Source organism: Hemitrygon akajei, chromosome 2 (genome assembly GCF_048418815.1).
Source record: "Hemitrygon akajei chromosome 2, sHemAka1.3, whole genome shotgun sequence".
NCBI classification, from domain to species: domain Eukaryota; kingdom Metazoa; phylum Chordata; class Chondrichthyes; order Myliobatiformes; family Dasyatidae; genus Hemitrygon; species Hemitrygon akajei.
Genome location: NC_133125.1, coordinates 164,651,028 through 164,672,985, shown reverse-complemented (window position 1 = coordinate 164,672,985; position 21,958 = coordinate 164,651,028). Strand labels below are relative to the sequence as shown.

The window sequence follows — 21,958 nt, the reverse complement described above, 5'->3', positions numbered from 1 at the left end:
GGAGTATACGCCTCAACTACGGTTGTATTATACAAGATGAACTAGCAGAGTGCCACGTGAGTGACTATAATTATTAAAATGTATAGAATGTAATGGTAATAAATTTATTGTGAATAAAGCATATTTTGTGGGAAAAAATCTTAGGCAAAAAAGTAAGCAGCCACCGAGACTTCAGCAGGATCTGCTGTATGTTGCTTTGCCATTTGCAGCAGAGTGCAGAGTCCTGACGAAATGTCTCGGCCCGAAACGCCGACAGTGCTTCCACCAGCATTTTGTGAGTGTTTGAATTGCCAGCATCTGCAGATTTTCTCGTGTTTGTCCTTTTCTACAGATTTGGTGTCAGTCGCTGTTTCCGGCACCTATTGTTTTTTCTCAGCTTACTTCTTACCTATCTCTTAAGATAAGTTCAGGTGCAGTTGCTTGAAAAAATGGTACGACTCAAAATTGACCTTACAAGTGAACACAGGCAAGTGGGTGGATTATGAGGCGACTGGAAAACCCGCCCCGAGAAACGTCATTAATACCGTCACATATCGGTGATAATTCTGTTTTTAGTTTAAAAATCAGGGGAGAGCGCGAACGCAGTCCCCCACTACCACAAATTTTGCAGTCGAGTATCCCGCATTTGGGGACATCGCAGGCGTCAGCACACCCGAAGTGCAATGGGATAGCCTCGTCCTGGGAGAACCGCCTTCATGATCACGGTCTCTCCCCTGCCAGGTAAGTATGCTTTCTCCTCGCCGCCATCCACATCCAGCCTTATGCCATACCCCTCAGAATTAATGCAACCAAATATTCTAATGACCCATCTCCTACTTTTACACACCATGCTCCTAGAAGACCGTTACTATAAATGCTACAAATCTAGATTATTTGATTAGCTGCTGTAGTTTACTGGTGACAATTTCCAGACCTTAATCTGCATATAGTCCACAAAAGGAAATCTGCGCCACGATTGGTTTTGCAGCGACTGCTCGTTACCGAACCCGCCCGCACGGTGGCAGTGTTTTCATTGAGGAAATGCAGGGAGCTGCCTGAGGCTCACAGGGTGAATGAACAGGCGACCCCTTCCCCTACCCCTACCCCGCACATCGTGATTGCACTGAAAAGGGTGAAGGGGACGTTAGCCAGGATGTTGCAGGGGTGTCAGCTTTTCACTTATGAAGGGAGACTGGGCACAGAACAGCACACGAGCAGGTTTTTTGGCCCAAAATGCCTGTGCACAACGTTATGCCAAATTAAATCCCTTCCGCCTGCAGACGATCCTTATCTCTTCATACCCGGCTAGTTCTTATTTAAAACGCTCTTAATCTGCGCCGTATCTGCTTCCACCATCACGCCATGCAGCTCGTTCCGGGGGGGAGTCACAAGCTTCTGTGTGAAATAAAATCTCCTTTAAACTAACTCCCTCATCATAAAAATGCAAGTATTTGATATTTCTACTCGGAGACAAAATCTTAATCTCTTCTAGAAGAGTTTCTCATCAATTTTCAAGCTGTTGGGTTTTGCCTCCGTCCCCCGACAATTGAGAGAAATCCAGGGACAGGTCAGGTTAGATTTGTTTTCTTTGGGAAGGGAAAAGGTGATCATGAGCGGGAGAGAGGCCCAGGTAGCATGGACGGGGTCAGTGTTTACCCAGTGGCCTATCGAGTTCAAACCAGAGTTTAGGAGTGAGGGTTAACGGGGTTTCTGAGAATGAACGTCATCTCCCGGAGGGTGGTTGCAATCTGGAAACATGTTCTCTGAGGGGGTGGTGGAGGTCAAAGTTCAAAGTAAAAATTGTTATCAGCAATTCAGGCACAGCTCCTTCCCCACTGCCATCTGATTTCTAAATGGTCATTAAACTCATGAAAACTACATCATTTATATATATATATATATATATATATAATTTCTGTTTCGCACTAGTTTTAATCTATTAAGTACACATTTATAGACTTACTGTAATTGATCTACTTATGTATCTATTTTCTATATTATGTATTGCATTGAACTGTTGCTGCTAAGTTAATGAATTTCACAACACATACCACTGATAATAAACCTGATTCTGATTTTTCATTCAAAAGCATTGGTGTTCCCATACCAGGCCATAATTCATACTCAATACACTTCCCACTACGCGTCTATACAAGTTTGTCAAGGTTTTTGATGACATGCCGAATCTCTGCATACTCCTAAGCTTTCTTTGCAATTAGATTTATACGAAAGGTCCAAGACAGGTCCTCTGAAATAGAGGAGGCAGGGACTGTCACAACATTTAATATTTGAATTGTTCAGCACCTCAGCTCAAGGTTGTCCCTAATTTGTAATGACCAGGAAACACAAAGTACACTGCAGATGCTGCGGTCAAATCAACACGTACAAACAAGCTGGATCGACTCAGCAGGTCGGGCAGCATCCGTTGACTGCTCATTTCAACAGATGCTGCCCGACCTGCTGAGTTCATCCAGCTTGTTTGTACGTTTTGTAATGACCAGAGGGAGCAAAACCTTGTAATGCTCCATGACAACATGTGCGCACTGAATTTTTACGTGGAAGTAAATCTGAAGTTATTCTAAGGATAATAAATGACTTGAAGGGCTCTGTGGAGGATGAGAAGATGGCTGGAAAGATCAGTGCAGAAGACAAGAGGAAAGTTATTGACCTGTGCAACGAGACAATATCATGGCTGGAGAAGAATCAGATGGCAGAGAAGGAAGAGTTTGAGCACAAGCAGAAAGAGCTGGAGAAAGTCTGCAATCCCATCATTGCCAAACTGTACCAAGGAGCAGGCGCAGGGGAATCATGCAGGGCACAGGCTGGGAATGCCAGTTCCTCTGGACCAACTATTGAGGAGGTGGATTAAAGGACTGTGAATGTGACAGTATGGGGCTTGCTCGGTTTGAGCTGTCTGGACACTTCAGTGGGCCTGATGCTGATGTTGGCTCTTGGGAATAGTCTCCACTGTAACACCACTGGGTCATGTCAATGTCCTGAGTCTGGCTGTGATGTTCTAATTGTAAACGTTGGTAACTGGATCTATTGAATTAATTTGGTCAGGTTTTCTGTATTGGGGTGGTCTTAATATTTTTTAAATGTCATCTAGTTTTGAAATGTAGATTTTGTACAGTTTAAAATATATTGTTATATGCTTTAAATAATATTTTACTTCTTAAATTGGCTGTAACTTTATTTCAACTTCAGGGCAGATGGGCATGAAAATTTCCCCTTTATTTTTTAGCACTTCAAAGTCATCAACTTATGGGTGTTGAAGTATATAACTGAATGTCTCTTCCTCATCCTCCCTTTCCCAGGGTTATCTTCGTTTCAGTTTCCACCACACCATGTTTTTGGATCTGATTTGTTAACACCTCACCGTCGTCACAGGTTAAGCATGGGATTACTCTGTGGCAAGGCCTGTGATCCCTCAACAATGTGACCAATCCTCAAGGTGGACAGATCGAGTAATGTTGGTCTTCGCCAGCAGCTCCAGCATTGTCCTCCAAAATGTATGATTAGCTGCCTTGGGGGAGAATCTGGTAGTAGCAGCTGTAGAATCTTGGCACGTGCAGCTTACCTGGACCCCACACATTTGCCTTCCTCAGCACAGATCAACCTGCAAAGTAGGCTTCATGGAATCCTATATAAGGACTCCAAAGTCCCTTTGCACTTCATTTCTTTTACCAAAGTGCCCAACCATACATTTCCCAGCTCTGTATTCCATCTGCCATTTATTTGCCCCATTCTGCTGATCTGTCTAAGTCCTTCTGCAGCCTCTCTACTACTACTGCCCTCCACCTATCTTCATATTATCTGCAAACTTTGCAACAAAACCTTGCATCAATTCCATCATCGATATACAACGTAAAAGAATCGGTCCCAATATAGACCCCCTTATTCTCACTTATTCTCCTTGCCTCCTGACAATCAGCCCCTGTTTTATATTTTGTGTAATACCATGCTCACGTAGCTTGTTAAGCAGCTTCATGTGTGGCACCTCCTTAAAGGCCTGCTGAAAATCCGAGTACACAACATCAACAGACTCTCCTTTGTCTGATCTATCCTGCTGATTATTCCTTCAAAGAATTCCAACAAATTTGTCAGGCAAGATTTTCCCTTCAGGAAACTATGCTGACTCTGGCCTATTTTATCATGTGCCTCCAAGTACCCTAGACCTCATCCTTAAATATCCCTCCAGAGTTTGGATGGAAAAACTTGATAAGATATTTTATTACACCCTCTCAGAAATCCTATTATGATAGTAACCTCCCTGCTTGCTGGAGAAATTGTGGAAATCAAAATGCAAATCATTATCATATTTTTTGGGACAGCACTGTTATCAAAAGCTATTGGAGGGGGATACACAATGCCCCACAAGACATCTTTAAATGTGAAATACCCTGAGAGAGTAAGACCATATATTTTGGATATATACCTCAAGAATGGTTGAAAAGAGATAAATATTTAATGAATATACTGTTGGTGGCTGGTAAAAAGACTCTTACTAGGAAATGGTTATCACAGGAGAACCCAACTTTAAATACATGGATGGAAATTACAATGGACATTTACAAAATGGAGAAGATAACAGCATCTGTTAACCATAAGCTGGAACAATTTTATTCATATTGGGAAAAATGGTTTAACTACATAATGCCTCATAGGCCTGATTTTATTCTCACAAATCAATGAATCTGTTGTAAAAAAAAAAGTCACTCCCTACTTGTACATAGTTCTTTCCTTTTGCTTGTTTTGTCTTTCCACTCTTTTCTATGTGTATACCTCAGATAAATACTATGTGGAGGTTTGTGATATATATGATATATATGTACAATGTCTGAAATACATCTTCTGGAAATGTTTGTTTGATGATGAACTTCAATAAAAAAATAAATTACAAAAAATAATCCCTCCAATATCTTCCCATCCACAGAGATCAGACTAACTGGCTTATAGTTTCCTTTCTTCTGCTTCTCTCCCTTCTTGGAGAGTAAAATGACGTTTGAAATTTTCCAGTCTTCTTTATGGAACTGTTGCAGAATGTAAAGATTCTTGAAAGATCATTACTATTTGACTACAGCTCTGCCTTTAATACCATCATTCCAAATAAACTGATTCCTAAGCTCCGGAACCTGGGTCTTAGCACTCAGATCTGCAGCTGGATCTTCAACTTCCTCAAAGACAGGACCCAGGCTGTAAAAATAGGGGACAAGCTCTCCTCTACAATCACTCTGAGCACCGGTGCCCCACAAGGCTGTGTACTCAGCCCCCTGCTGTACTCACTGTACACCCATGATTGTGTAGCCAAGTTTCCATTGAACTCAAGATATAAGTTTGCTGATGACACCACAATTGTAGGCCGTATCTTGGGTAATGATGAGTCTGAGTACAGAGAGAAAATTAAGAACCTGGTGGCATGGTGTGAAGATAATAACCTATCCCTCAACGTCAGCAAGATGAAGGAATTGGTTGTTGACTTCAGAAGGAGTAGCGGACCGCACGACCCCATCTACATCGGTGGTGCGCAGGTGGAACAGGTCAAAAGCTTTAAGTTCCCCGGGGTGAATATCACAAATGACCTGACTTGGTCTAACCAAGCAGAATCCACTGCCAAGAAGGCCCACCAGTTCCTGAGAAAGCTGAAGAAATTTGGCCTGTCTCCTAAAACCCTCACTAATTTTTATAGGTGCACCGTAGAAAGCATTCTTCTAGGGTGCATCACAATCTGGTATGGCAGTTGTCCTGTCCAAGACTGGAAGAAGCTACAGAAGATCATGAAAATTGTCCAACACATCATACAAACCAATCTTCCATCCTTGGACTCACTTTACACCGCACGCTGTCGGAGCAGTGCTGCCAGGATAATCAAGGATAAGTCCCACCCAGCCAACACACTTTTTGACCCTCTTCCCTCTGGGAGAAGGTTCAGGAGCATGAAGATTCATACGGTCAGATTTGGGAACAGCTTCTTTCCAACTGTGATAAGACTGCTGAACAGATCCTGATCCGGATCTGGGCCGTACTTTCCCAATATCCGAACCTGACTTGCACTACCTTACTTTCCCTTTTCTATTTTCTAATTATGATTTATAATTTAAATTTTTATTATATTTACTTTGATTTGTACTTCAGGGAGCACGAAGCACAGAAACGAATATCACTGTGACGATTGTATGCTCTAGTATCAATTGTTTGGTGACAATAAAGTAAAGTAAGTAAGTAATGCCTCCACAATCTCTTCAGCCACCTCTTTCAGAACTCTGGGATGTACACCATCTGGTCCAGGTGACTTGTCTACCTTCACCTTTCACTTTCCCGAGAACCTTCTCTCTAGTTAAGGTAACCATACACTTCATGCCCCCTGACATATGGAAGACTGATGCAGAATTCTTAATCAGTTCATCCGCTATTTTGTTGTTGCCTATTACTGCCTCCCCAGCGATGTCTTCCAGCGGTCTGATATTCACCTTCACCTCTCTTTTATGTGTTATGTACCCCGTAACTGGGTGTCTGACCAGCAGAGAAAGAAGAATCCGTTGGAGTCTGGTGGTACTATATTAAAAAGTGTTTATTAATAAAATACACAAATCAATATCAGTAATGCAAATATATAGATAATACACGTGAACAATAATAAACCTAAAAGTGTGGGTATAATAATAATCAATAATAAACAAGTTCTATCGATGTCTAGGGGATAATGAATTGTCATATAAAAGTATAAAGTTCAGTTCAGTTCATACGTGCTGAGGTAGATATGGTTGTTGTGTTGTGATCGTTGGAGAGAGAGAGAGAGAGCAAGCAGTAACAGCTACAGGCAAGCAAACCTTCCTTTACGTTCTTGATCCATCGATTTGTTGTGGCCATTCAGTTATGACCCCTCTGTCCTTCGGCTAGACCGTTCTTCTATGGTGGACTCGTCACCCAGGCAAGGGTGGACACACACACACAAGCCCCCACCGGCCCTGCTATAAACACTGTGAGTTCAACTGACCGATCCTTTGTTCGGTCTCCGATGCCCCACACCTTCCCGTGGGTTCCAACACTCAATCGGTGCTCACTAGTGTGTCTCCTGGTGTGTCTGAGGGGTGTCTCCCCAGACCTCACTTTTATCCCTACTCACGGGGTCTCAGTTGTCAATCAATTTTGAATGGCTTAGTCCATCAAACCAGCCCACTCCGGCTGTCCACTGAGGAATTTTAATGAACAGAATGGTATAAGATAAATAACCCTCTCAGAAGCCATAATACGGTGAATCAACAAGTCTCCCTCCCCGCTTTATCTCTCTCTTATCTGTAGCAGATGTTCCAGTATGTTTTCTTTTACATCTCTCTCTCTCATTAGCAGCATAGTAACAGTAACAGTTTGTGATTCTCCTGCGGGGGGGGGGGGGGGACATGGGCAACTCTGCACTCTTCTGCCCATCAAAGCTGTTCATCCTTCATAACACCCTCCATCCTTCTGGGAATTTTCACCAAGGTGAAAATGAACTAATACAGCATCTTATAGAATTACAGAATCTAACAAAATACAGAAGTGTTCTAAACTACAAAGATAATACAGATATACATTCAACTTAGCATGTAGATAAACAGTCAGCAATTACATTGTCACTCCCTTTAATATGTTGTATTTTAATATCAAATTCCTGTAACATCAGACTTCAACTTAGTAACCTCCTATTTTTATTTTTCATGTTAGCCAAAAATATCAAGGGTTGTGATTTTAGCTTAAGTGTATATTACAAAATGTGAACCAATACATATGTGATTATAATATAGTACATTACAAAAGTTTGTGCAAATACTAATCTCTATTGTACTTTTAAACTTAACATTCAAACAGTCAATCTTCCATGGTGTTGTCTTTATTATTTACATTCTTTGTTCAAAAAAATCCAATTCCCGCAAAACCAGATCGTGTTATTCAAAGTGGCATTTGGTCAACCTTTGTCCCTTTTCCACTTAACTCTCACGTGGTTAGCTTGCTCACCAGTGTGGAAGAGCCTTCACAGACTCCCTTCATAGGAGTTATCTTATCACCAATGTTTTCCAAACTAAGCCTATTTGCCGAACTTCCACACAATTCTTTATTTTTATGCGTCATTAATTTTATCTTGAGGATCTTTCATTCTATTTGTTTTCAGTTTAACATCTGCAAGTGATCCCTCTTTGTCCAAACAACACTTTTGGTTCTGTCTCTCCGAATCACCTCCTTGAATAACATCAGCGAGTTGTTTACCTTTAAATTCCAAAACAAACTGTAATTGATTCACAGGCACCTTGTTAACAAGCCATTGTTCAGTTAACGGTCCCTTCCCTTTTGTCAATCCTTCTAAAACCAATTCAGTCTTTAAATTTTCTTTATTCAATTTAGGAACAACACCTTTCCCTTCTCCTTCAATAATATTCACATCACCAGCTTTCATCTCCTCACTAACTTTTAACACCCCTTCCAACACAAACAGCTGAGAATTCTCACTTTCCACTGGTACCAAAGTTAACCCTTTCTTCACTGAACCAAGTCCATCTGACCCAAAAGGCATCTGCATTCCTTTTCAACTAAATCAGATACTTCAGACTTTTCCTGAGTTTCAATACTAGGTTCAGTACCCTGTGCATCCACATCCTGAACACACTCAAATGGGACATCTACCTCTTCCAGGCTTCCAATACTAGTCCCTTTTTCAAATTCTAAGTTCCCCTGATCCTCCCAGTTACTCTCTGGGCAACTCCCCTTTGGACTAAATGCAACCCTGCGGGTTAAAACAACCTCGTCTCCCAGCCCAGCAGACTCCCTCAAGGTAGCGGCATCCTTTTCATCTAGGACTGCCCTTACATCATCAGGAACACACAAATTCTTCCACTACAAACAATTCTGTCAAGCCAGACAGATCATCCGTGTCCAACCCTGGACCTTCGAACTGCCTTATCTGTTTCTCATCTTTACTCAGTGCCTCTATAAATTCCCTCCTTGCTAAGAGTAAGTCTACCTCCTCTCTTTAACCTCACTATTCTCCGCTTTACCATCCCCTAACCCCTGTTGGTACAGGGTCGGTAAAAACGTCTCAGCCAAATCAACACTGGACTCATTTAAACTGTCCTCTTTCTCAGCCGCCTTTCTCGACATGCTGCGAGTGATTGCGCATGCGGGATAGATCTTAGAATCCGGGGCGGGTCCTCAACACTCACAGGCTTGCTTGTCAATTTCACTGCTGAACACACCTCACCACCGGCTAAATCGTTACCAAGATGGACATCCACGCCGTCTCTCGGTAATTCTGACCGCACTCCTACTTCGACTGGTCCAGATACCAGGTCACATTTTAAAACGATCCTGTGCAAAGGTACAGCTTCTGTCCCCTTTCCTATGCCTCTTAACACAACCTCTCCAGTTTCAGGACCGAAATCTAGCTCCTTCCTTAGGATCAATGACTGGTCAGCCCCAGTATCTCTCCAGATCCTCACTGGAACTGGGGTTTCTCCTTCTTTCACAGACACCGTCCCTTCCGAAATAAATTTCTCACGCCCCTCTCGTACTCTATCTACCCTTGCCTTCCTCATCGATCCACTGACCGACTCAATGCACCCTGTAGGGATCGTTGTTTTCCCTTTTCCTGGCTCCTTCTTCGGAGCAAAGCACTTAGATGCAATATGACCGACTTTTCCACAATTATAACAGGTAAAGCTAGGAACCTACCTGCTAGTCTGCTTTTCCTCTTCCTTACCTTTACCACTAGCTCCCGGCTTATTCTCTGCCTTAGCCGGCGGGCTTTCTCTACCATCCCTATGGTCTTTCTGGTAACTCTTATTTGAGGAAAACTTTGACTTGTGGGTTAGGGCGTACTCGTCTGCTAATTTGGCAGTCGCAGACAGAGTCTCCGTCTCCTTCTCATCCAAGTATGTCTTCATATTTTCAGGAATACAACTTTTAAATTGCTCCATCAACATTAACTCCACCAGTTTATCATAATCTCCAACAACCCCTTTTGAAGCGCACCAACGCTCATGACAGACACATCCGCACCTCACGGGCAAACTCTAAACACGGGTGGTTCCAGGGCTTTCTCAGATTCCGGAACTTCTGCCGGTATGCCTCTGGCACCAACCCGTAACTCCTCAGAACAGCCCTTTTTTACTTCCTCATAATTCCTAGACTCCTCCATAGTCAATGCCTAATACACTTTCTGAGCCTTCCCCCTAAGTACGCTCTGTACCAGAACAGCCCATTTCTCCTTAGGCCAGTTCTGATTCACAGCCACTTTCTCAAAATGGGGGAAGAACCTATCAACATCCATCTCCTCAAATGGAGGTACCAACTGGATCTCCCGACCAATCTTGAACCCCTCACTTGAGCCTACCCTGTTATACCTTAACTTCTCCATTCCCAGCACATGCTGCCTCTCCCTTTCCTCCATCTCCCTTTCAGCTTTTTCCTTCTCCCTTTTCGCCTCCAACTCCTTTAGCTGGATCTCATAATCCAACCGTAATTTTTCCAACTGTAACTGAACCACCGCATCAACTGGTTTCCTCTCAGGGAACAGGTCCAATACCTCAGGCGTGAACACATCCTCGGATACATAATGCTGGGTTATGGCCCTCTGTATCTCCCACTTTCTCATCGACGACTCCACCTCTGAGAGATCTAATCGTTTCGCAACATCCACCAAGTCCGTCTTTGTGGCACCCTCTAGTACCTTCAAAGTCGGGTTTTCTATAAACTTGTCTATTTCCATCTCTGCTGGTTTCCCATCTGGTTACCCACGCAACCAGATCAGATAAGGGACTTTTATCCCGATTCACTGGCCCCCCAATTTGGTAATCAAATCCCGGACGACGAAGCCCCAATTTGTTACGTACCCCGTAACTGGGTGTCTGACCAGCAGAGAAAGAAGAATCTGTTGGAGTCTGGTGGTACTATATTCAAAAGTGTTTATTAATAAAATACACAAATCAATATCAGTAATGCAAATATATAGATAATACACGTGAGCAATAATAAACCTAAAAGTGTAGGAATAATAATAATCAATAATAAACAAGTTCTATCGATGTCTAGGGGATAATGAATTGTCATAGAAAAGTATAAAGTTCAGTTCAGTTCATACGTGCTGAGGTAGATATGGTTGTTGTGTTGTGATCGTTGGAGAGAGAGAGAGAGGGCAAGCAGTAACAGCTACAGGCAGGCAAACCTTCCTTTACGTTCTTGATCCGTCGTTTCATTGTCATTGTGGCCATTCAGTTATGACCCCTCTGTCCTTCAGCTAGACCATTCTTCCGTGGTGGACTCGTCACTCTGGCATGAGCGGACACACACACGTCCCCACCGGCCCTGCTATAACACTGTGAGTTTAACTGACCGATCCTTTGTTCGGTCCCCGATGCCCCACACCTTCCCGTGGGTTCCAACACTCAATCGGTGCTCACTAGTGTGTCTCCTGGTCTGTCTGAGGGGTGTCTCCCCAGACCTCACTTTTATCCCTACTCACGGGGTCTCAGTTGTCAATCAATTTTGAATGGCTTAGTCCATCAAACCAGCCCACTCCGGCTGTCCACTGAGGAATTTTAATGAACAGAATGGTACAAGATAAATAACCCTCTCAGAAGCCATAATACGGTGAATCAACAAGTCTCCCTCCCCGCTTTATCTCTCTCTTATCTGTAGCAGATGTTCTCTCATGTTTTCTTTTACATCTCTCTCTCTCATTAGCAGCATAGCAACAGTAACGGTTTGTGATTCTCCCGGGGGGGGGGGGGGGGGGGGGGGACATGGGCAACTCTGCACTCTTCTGCCCATCAGAGCTGTTCATCCTTCATAACATATGCTTTATGTATCTGAAGAAACTTTTGGTATCCTCTTTAATATGATTGGCGAGCTTACTTTTGTATTCCAGCTTTACCTTTTTAGTTCAGGTTGCCTTGTGTTGGTTTTTAAAAGTTTCCCAATTGTCTAATTTCCAGCTAATTTTTGCTCTATTGTATGCTCTCTCTTTGTCTTTTATATTGGCTTTGTCTTCTCTTGTTAGCCTCGGTTGTGTGATCATCCCTTCAGAATACTTCTTCCTCTTTGGGATGTATATTTCCTGTGCCTTCCGAGTTGCTTCCAGAAATTCCAGCCGTTGCTGCTCTGCTGTCATCCCTGCCAGCGTTCTTTTCCAATCAATTCTGGCCATTTCCTCTCTCATGCCTCTGTAATTCCCTTTATTCCACTGTAATACCGATACGTCTGACTTTAGCTTCTCCTTCTTAAATACCAGGGTGAATTTCATCATATTATGATCACTTTCCCCTAAAGGTTCTTTTACTTAAAACTCTTTTATCAATTCTGGTTCATTACACAACACCCAGTCCAGAATACTGATCACCTAATGGGCTTGACCACGAGCTCCTCCAAAAAGCCATCTCATGGGCTCTCAAGAAATTACCCCTCTTGGAAGAATATGGGAAAGTATCAGGGTATAAAGTAAATTGGGATAAGTGAAATTTTACCCCTTACCAAAGGAAATTATAATCAATGTTGATTAGTAACTCAATTTCGATGGTCAATAAATGGGATAAAATATTTAGGTATTAGAGTTGATAATGTTGTAAAAAAATTTATATAAACAAAATTATTTGCCATTATTAAAAAAATAAATGAGGATCTTGATAAATGGATGATGTTACCAATAACACTAATAGGTAGAGTTAAGGCTGTAAAAATGAATATATTTCTTAGATTGCAATATTTATTCCAAACTTTACCAATACAATTACCTCAGAAGTTTTTTCAAGAACTGAATAAATATGTAAGGAAATTTCTTTGGAAAGGAAAGATGTCAAGAATATCATTGGAAAAATTGACATGTAAGTTTGATTTAGGAGGGTTACAACTTCCAAATTTTAAGAATTATTATAAAGCAAATCAACTTAGATTTATTGCGTCTTTTTTTGATGAAGAAAAACCGGCATGGATTAGAATAGAGTTAGATAAGATAGGAGAAAACATACCAGAAGATTTTATATATAAATGGGAATCCAAATGGATACGGGAAAAAAAAGAATCTCCTATATTAAGACACTTGATTGATTTATGGAATAAGGTAAATATGGACGATGAGATAAAGAAATCTTTATTAGCAAAAAGAACTTTAATTCAAAATAGACTTATTCCTTTTACAATGGATAATAAACTTTTACATAATTGGTTCCAAAAGGGGATTAAATATATAGGTGATTATTTTGAAGGAGGTATATTGATGTCATTTGATCAATTAAAAAATAAATATAAAATATCAAATAACACTCTTTTCTATTATTTTCAATTAAAGGCTTATTTACGAGTAAAGCTGGGACAAACAATGTTGATGCCAAAACCTAGTGAAATAGAAATATTAATTCAAAATGGAAAAATTAAAAAAATTACATCTTGTATGTATAATTTGATTCAAAAACAGACAATTAAATCAGGAATTCATAAATCAAGACAAAAATGGGAATCTGATTTGAATATTAAAATTGATGGAAAAAACTGGTCAAGATTATGTTCTGATAGTATGAGAAATACAATAAATGTTCGATGTAGATTAATACAATATAATTTTTTACATCAATTATATATAACACCACAGAAAATAAATAGATTAAATTCAAATATGTCTGACCAATGTTTTCGATGTAATCAAGAAATTGGTACTTTTTTACATTCTACTTGGTCTTGTTTTAAAATTCAATCATTTTGGATAAATCTAAGACTTTTATTGGAACAAATTACTGGCGTACAACTCCCACATAGTCCAGTATTATTTTTATTAGGAGACATTGAAGGGACAATACCGAAACTTAAATTGAATAAGTATCAGAAAAAAATTATAAAAATTCCATTGGCAGTAGCCAAAAAAGTTATCGCAGTTACTTGGAAATCTGATTTATATTTAACTATGGATTGTTGGAATAATGAAATACACAGTTGTATTCCACTTGAAAAAATTACATACAATGTAAGAAATGAATATGATATATTTTTGAAAATTTGGCTCCCATACTTACAAAAGATAGGATTAAATACATAGGTCCTTTGAAGATAAAATTATAAAGTAATTGGGGAAAGTAAAAATAAATATTAAAATTATTTTGAATTCCATGGAACATGTGGGGATCCTCCGATATCCAGGCAATCTTTCTCTTCTTCTTTTTCTTTCTTTAGACAAGGGTTATGGGGGGGGGAGGGTTAAGGGGAGGAGGGAGGGTTAATATTATTTTTTCCTCACTATTTCATTATCTTTTTTATTCTTGTAGTTTTCTAAAATTTAGTAAGCAAATAAATAGAAAGAAAGAAAGAAAGAAAGAAATTACCCCTCCTGCAATCCAGCACCAACCCATCTCCTGTTGTGATTCGTTGGCCACATTCTCAGTACTGTTTGGGGGCTTGTTTACAACTCCCATCAGGGTCTTTTTACCCTTGCATTTCCTTAGGTCTTATATCACCTTTTTCTAATGATTTGATTTCATTTCTACCAGCAGAGCAACACCTCCCTCTCTGTCTGTCCTTTTGATACAATTGTGTCCTTGGACATTAAGCTCCCAGCTATAATCTTTCAGCCATGATTCAGTGATGCCAACACCATCGTACCTGCCAACCTGCAACTGTGGCTGAACAACATTTGCTTACAGAAACTGACGAACAACGAAATCTGTTTTTAGTTCAGATGTCAGGGGAGAGCGCGAACGCAGTCCCCCACTACCACAAATTTTGCAGTCGAGTATCCCGCATTTGGGGACATCGCAGGCGTCAGCACACCCGAAGTGCAATGGGATAGCCTCGTCCTGGGAGAACCGCCTTCATGATCACGGTCTCTCCCCTGCCAGGTAAGTATGCTTTCTCTTCGCCGCCATCCACATCCAGCCTTATGCCATACCCCTCAGAATTAAGGCAACCAAATATTCTAATGACCCATTTCCTACTTTTACACACCATACTCCTAGAAAACCGTTATCACAAACGCCGAAAATCTAGATTATTTGATTAGCTGCTGTCGTTCACTGGTGACAATTTCCAGACCTTAATCTGCATATAGTCCAAAAAAGGAAATCTGCGCCTCGATTGGTTTTGCAGCGACTGCTCGTTACCGAACCCGACCGCACGGTGGCAGTGTTTTCATTGAGGAAATGCAGGGAGTTGCCTGAGGCCCACAGGGTGAATGAACAGGCGACCCCTTCCCCTACCCCGCACACCGTGATTGCACTGAAAAGGGTGAAGGGGAGATTAGCCAGGATGTTGCAGGGCTTTTCACACGAAGGGAGAGTGAACACAGGACAGCACGCGAGCACGCCTTTCGGGCCAAAACAATGTTATGCCAAATGAAACTAAATCTGAAAGGTGAAGGGAAGATTCGGCGGGGTGCTTCTCATTGTATAAAATTCTTTCCGGTTTTTTTGGCGCATCCTCCGACATCCCAGAGCTGGGACTATTGGGTTTGTTTTCTTTGCGGAGTAGAAATGGGACAGAGGGGCACAGGGTAAATGGACAGCGAGAACATTTTCCCCGTGGCCAAGCGATCTCAAACCGGAGAGCCTGGGTTTTTCCCAATCTTTTTTGTGTTACACCTCCATGGCTCCCAGACCATAGCCCCAGCGCCCCCTCTCACTTACTGGCCATTACATAAACACTATAAAGAAGTTTTATTTATGACAGGGGTCACCAACTTTTTTGCACCGCGGATCAGTTTAATATTGACAATATCCTTGCGGACCAGCCGACGGGAGGGGGGGTGTTGTTAATCACAACCAGAATACAGCGATACTTGAAGGGGGTTCCTTCCGTCCAGTCTATTCCGCAATTTAGTTTTCGTGGCTCTCAGCACTTGCTCCTGTCCCACTTGCTCACGTTTTTTCCGCTCAAAAACTCAACGGGTTTGTCTTTAAGTGCAGGGTGCTTGGACTCGAGGTGCTTAAGCAGTTTTGAGGGCTTCATTGGCTTATTAGACAGCCTCCGGGCCCGAACTCCAGCCTCCGCCCGCCCGCCGCCAGACGCCTTGGCCAGGTGCGTCTGGTTGTGGGTGGGGTGAGAGGACAAGGTCAGGGTCAGAGGTCCCCGTGCCGGGGCCGCGGCGGTCGCAGTCCAGAGAGAGCAACCGACCGAGCGAGGAATGCGACAGGGCCCCCCTTGTAGGATCTATCGGCCGAGGGTTGACTGTCAGTAGATCGCAGCGAGGTAGCTGCTCTGATACTTACGAAAAACCCTGAGCCCAAATTAGGTTGTCTGCAAATATTTTAGCACCGGGTTCCCCACGAATATTCGGTGTGCTAAGCAGGTTTAGAGGCGGCGCCCATCTGTCCGCGCTCCGGGCCAGTAACAACGGCATTTCCAGCCGGCCACACGAGGCAGCCGGTTACCCGAGGCCAACCAGTGACCCCTGGTGCGAGGGTATCACTGCAGTTAGGCAACTGATGACCTCGCGTGCGTTCAACAGTGGACATGACAGGAAAGGTGCAGCTGACTCACATCATTTCCTCGCGTGGGTTGGGGACCACTGATTTATGATGCACAGTAAATGAAAATTCAAAGCTGTGACAAATAATGGCAAAAAAAATCAAATCTATTAAAACTACAAATAAAATTATTTCTTTATATAAATACAATCAGTAGTTGTAGAACGTACGTTCTCCAACTATTCACTACTTCATTGTGTTTTTTCTCTTAATGAGAAGGGTGGGCTTGTACTACCAGCTTCTCAACAGCAGGCTGAAGGAGTTTCAGATCCTCACATTCAGTAGTTTGCTGTCTGTTTCGTTGCTTTGAAAGAAGTTGGGTGGGTACATTGAAACCACGCACCATTAAATAATATTTCAGAAATGCAATAAAGAACATCTTGAGCTTTTTTCCACAGTTCAGGATAGCGTTCAGAGATTCTTTCTGCAACCAAAACGCTTCAGACGGAACAGCCTATTTTATTTTATGGAGATACAGTACAGAATAAGCACTTCCAGCCCTTCGAACCGTGTCACCCCGCAACTCCCCATTTAACATTAGCCGACTCATGGGACAATTTACAATTACCAGTTAGCCTAACAACCATTATGTCTTTGGACTGTGGTAGGAAACTGGAGCACCCCGAGGAAACCCACAAACTTACAATCTCCTCACAGGCAGTGGCAGGAATTGAACCTGGGTTGCCTGTACTGTAAAGCGTTGTGCTAACCACTACGCTACCACGCTACAGACTGTTGCACTTAAATAGGGTTAATTTGGATGGAAATGTGGAGATGGCTATTTTGACTTTGATAAGATTCAAAATCTGAATCAATTTAATATCTCTGGCATATGTCATGAAATTTGTTAACTTCATATCATTTCCTTGCAAATGAAGACTGATTTCATTAAACTTTGTGAATAATTCTAACAAATAAGCACTGTTCTTGATAATATCCTTGAGTTGATTACTGAATGAAGCATCTGAGTTTTCAAAGAAATTGGAATAGTTTCAAAAATGTATAAAAGTGTCTCAGCTTCCCTTTGAAGGCCATCTGACCTGTGTACAACAGCAAGTGTACATCATTCTTCATAGAAAGCTCTCACAATAGTCGAGAATGAAGAGCCTGGAACGTCATTTTATTCATTGCTGTGATGTTAGTATTTAATGATTTGCACAGCCAGTCACAGGTTTTTTCACTACATGATGTTGTCTGTGAACTACACAGTGAGTGGTAAATATGTTAACTACAGCGTTTTTTCAAGAAAGTAATAAACCCACAGTGGTGTCTCCCATCTGTTGTACAAGCAAGAATGTTGGTGAGCGGAATGTCCTTCTCTTTGAAAAATTGCACCACGGCCTGAAATGTTGATTCCCCCTTTGTATGAGAATGATTCCAGGAATGAAGGGGTTACCGTATGAGGAATATCTGGCAGCTCTTGGGCTGTATTCCCTGGAGTTCAGGAGAATGAGGGGGAATCTCATAGAAACATTCCAAATGTTAAAAGGCCTGAAGAGATTAGATCTGGCAAAGTTATTTCCCAAGGCAGGGGATTCTAGGAAAAGAAGGCATGACTTCAGGATTGAAGGATGTCCATTTAGGACAGAAATGCGGAGAAATTACTTTAGTCGGAGCGTAATAAATCTGTGGAATTTGATGCAATGACCAGCTGTGGAGGCCAAGTCATTGGGTGTATTTAAGGCAGAGATAGATAGGTTCTTGATTAACCAGGGCATCAACGTATGGGGTGAATGCAGGGAAGTGGGGATGACTGGAAGAATTGGATCAGCCCAAGACTGAATGGCGGAGCAGACTTGATGGGCTGAATGGCCTACTTTTGCTCCTATATATTATGGTCTTATGGTCTTTTCTGATTCTAGTTCCATTGGCTGCTGTTTTGTTCTGGTATAAATCCATATCTCAGATACTCCACACTATACTGTCTACATTTCTTTTTAGTTTGGTCTGCTTCTGTCATGTTCATTATGGATTGATGACCATGGTCAACCACCTCTTGTTTATGTCCGATCTCAAGCACTACAATCAATAAAGGGGCTAAACCTGGCTCCCTGCCTTAAGGTAAATAAAGTGGGGCAGTGATATCTCAGTTGGGCCAGGGGCTGGAGAAATGTGGTCAAGACCACTCGAAAGAGCAAAGCTTGAACCTTACACTATTGAACATCATTCCCTAATTAACAGGAATTGTTCACTGTGTGAATCATGCTAGCTAACACCGTACAACAGTAGTGAATGATAATCATGTGTAGGCCATGCCCGGAAATAACACAATTTCTTCAATCCAGATTTCTCATAACATGCCAGATTCACAACAGTCACGTTGTTTTTTGATGACCTGCTGCTGGAAGCAGAGATTCTCACAACACTTATGAAGCATTTCCTTGTCTGTATTCACCCTCAACAAAAAGGATTGGTTAGGCACAGAGAGAATCTGTTTATGAAACATCTGTGTAACTAACTAAACTAAAATTAAATAAAAAGATTCTGCATTAACTAACAAATACCTTCCTTGATTTAGGTAAAACAAAACATGTGACCGATCCGAAACTAATTACCTCTGTGCACAACTGCTCAATTTGACCATCCCTGAATGTTCAACAAACAGAGAAGGAACGGGAATTCACACTGGCCAGGCGTTCCTTCTTGCTCTGCAACATGGAAATCGGTTCAGGGGATCAGTGAGTGAGACACAAGACACTGACTACAGACATAGATGTTAATCATTTATTTACAAACAGTAAAATATGCAATCAAATATCTAAGTTCCCCCAAGTTATACAAATGACAAAACTAGCAAACAGATACTTAGCTAAGGGTGAGCATGAGCCTTCGAAGTCTGGAGCAAGCTTTCCCAAGGGTTCTTCAGCACTGGTCACAACCTCATTGTGATGAGCCCCTGGAGACAAAAGAAATGAGTCCCAGCCTCCCGCATACGCTGTTCTTACACCCCTGAGGTGCCTGAAATCAGACACTAGTGCCGTGGCACACAAGGGGAAAGTTGTTTCATACATCAAACAGGCCTATCAAAAACAGGCACGATGGAAGTGGCTTTCAACCGACAATAACCCCCGATTTGATCTCCACATTTCCAGGGTGGGTCTTGCTCACCTCCATGATGGACGGTCTCCAGGGTTCCTGCTGTTTCTATGCCTGAGACCCTTCCCATTCTTATCCTTCTTCTATCAGATGGAATTTGCTGTGTTTCAATCTTGTTGGCTCAGGATTAAATTACTGGCCTGTGTCAGATCTGCCCCAAAGCTATAAGGAGCATTACTCTTTATCCTTCTCCATAGATGCTGCCTGACCTGCTGAGTTCCTCCAGCATTGTGTGTGTATTGCACTGTCACCACCAAATTTGCACTTTCTTTGTTCTCCTGATTCAGAGCAGTTCAAACTGGTTTAGGCATATCAGCCAAATAGTGGCCTTAGGCAACTTCAGGCCACGTTCTTATGGTGGACGTTTGTCGATTAAAAAATCAAGAATCATTATTCCCTTTGGGACAGTACTGGGAAGAGCACCTTCTGAACTCATGCAGGAAGCAGCCTTTACTGTGAACACCTGATACTTTGTCAGGTTTGATTACAGAGAGATCCCAAGTAAATTAAAAAGAGAAACATGGGTAGGGCCAGACTCGATTATAACTCAATGTATCAGACTGATCTTCCCTGGACCAAGATGTTGTGCCAAAAGGTATATTAAAAAAGTTAAATTAAATTTATAATCTAAGTACCTGCAGTATATCAAGTTCAAGTTTGTTGTCATAACTGTACATAGTGTTGGCGCGTGGCCTAGTGGGCAAGGCATCAGACTAGTAACCTGAAGGTCACTGGTTCGAGCCTCAGCTGAGGCAGCGTGTTTGTGTCCTTGAGCAAGGACTTAACAACACATTGCTCTGCGACGTCACCGGTGCCAAGCTGCTCGGGTCCTAGTGCCCTTCCCTTGGACAACATCAGTGGCGTGGAGAGGGGAAGGCCTGCAGCTTGGGCAACTGCTGGTTACAACCGAGCTATTTAACCTACCTATCCCATACAACCCTGCCCAGGAAACTTCAGGCGCAGATCCGGTCTCTCGAGACTGACGGATCTCACACACACACACACACACACATGAAACAACGTTCTTCCAGACCAGGGTGCACCCACAAAACAGATATCACACACAGCACATAACACAAAATAGTACCACAAATAAGTTAATAAAATACAGAGCAACATACACAGAAGGCCAGAGGGACTCAGTAAATCAAGCAGCATCTATGGAAATGGTTTCGGTCCGAGACCCTTCTTCAGGGCTGACTTATCACCTCTAGATATCACCCTTTCCAAAGCAATCCTTTAAATAAATAATACTGATAACATGAGTTGCAGAATCTTTGAGGGTGAGTCTGAGGGTTATGGAATCATATATGAGAACTTTGTGCCATGACAACGTGGTGAAGTATGGATGGAAAGTTCTCGTTGTTGAATCATAATGTTGAACTTCATACACGTTTGCACAGAGTCTACAGAGATAGTTATATAGCCAAAGAAAAGTACAGCACAGAAACAGGCCTTTGACCCATCTAGTTTGGGCGGAACTATTTAACCTGCCTACCACAGCCCTCCGTAACCTACCAACCAGGTACCTATCCAAACTTAGCTAAAACTTTGAAATCGAGCTCGCACGCGCCACTTGTGCTGAACAGCAGTGAGTGTTGTGCGATGTATTGGCACACCCAGCAGTCGGACACATTTGGAGCAACTGCAGACTTACGGGATGCTCATAAGAACTCTGAATCCGAGTGCAGATTCAGCCCACCTTCACTTCCCATGTTCTTCGCTGCCGGCACACTCCAAGCAGCCATACAAACAACAAACTGCTGGAAGAACTCAGTGGGTCGGGCAGCATACGTGGACAGTCAGCATACTAGGCCAAGAGCCTTCATCTACTACAGCTCTAGTGACCCCGGTTCAATTCCCGCTGCTGACTATAAGGAGTTTGTACGTTCTCCCCGTAACCACATGGGCTTCCTCTGAGTGCTCCAGCTTCCTCCCACGCTCCAAAGACGTACAGGTTAGTAGGTGAATTGGTCACATGGGTGTAATTAGGGCCAGAAGGACCTGTTACTGTGATGTGTCTTAGAAAACTAAACCAGCACTAGAGGGAACGTAGCCAGTGTCAAATGGTGAGGGAAGGACTGAAGCAAGGACGGCAGATGATGGCAGGATCCAGGTGACGAGGGTCGGGCACAGCATCAGAGGCTAGGAGGTGGTAGGTGGAGGGGCAGAGGATGTGGATAGGCAATCTGATGGGAAAGGAAGGTGAGGAACCAAAGAGAGGTCGGGTGGGCATTTTGGGAAGGGTATTCCTCTACCTCATCCTCAAAGGTGTTCAGAACAAAGGACAGTGCCAGAGGGAACTGATGACGGAGAGGGAGGGGCAAGGGAGGAGAGCGCGTTAGATGTAGAGGAAAGGAAGACGGCGAGAGGGTGGAGGACAGGCGAGGAGATACAGGTAAAAAGAAGAA

General features: G+C 42.5%; 2 non-coding genes across 2 annotated transcripts; both read right to left on the bottom strand.

Moving 5' to 3' along the window:
* Window positions 1-564: 564 nt before the first annotated feature.
* LOC140722677 (U1 spliceosomal RNA) lies at window positions 565-728 on the bottom strand. Its single transcript, XR_012097713.1, has one exon. It is a non-coding gene; the product is annotated as a U1 spliceosomal RNA (small nuclear RNA).
* Window positions 729-14,672: 13,944 nt separating this feature from the next.
* Window positions 14,673-14,836, bottom strand: LOC140722615 (U1 spliceosomal RNA). The gene has a single exon (XR_012097688.1). It is a non-coding gene; the product is annotated as a U1 spliceosomal RNA (small nuclear RNA).
* Window positions 14,837-21,958: the final 7,122 nt, after the last annotated feature.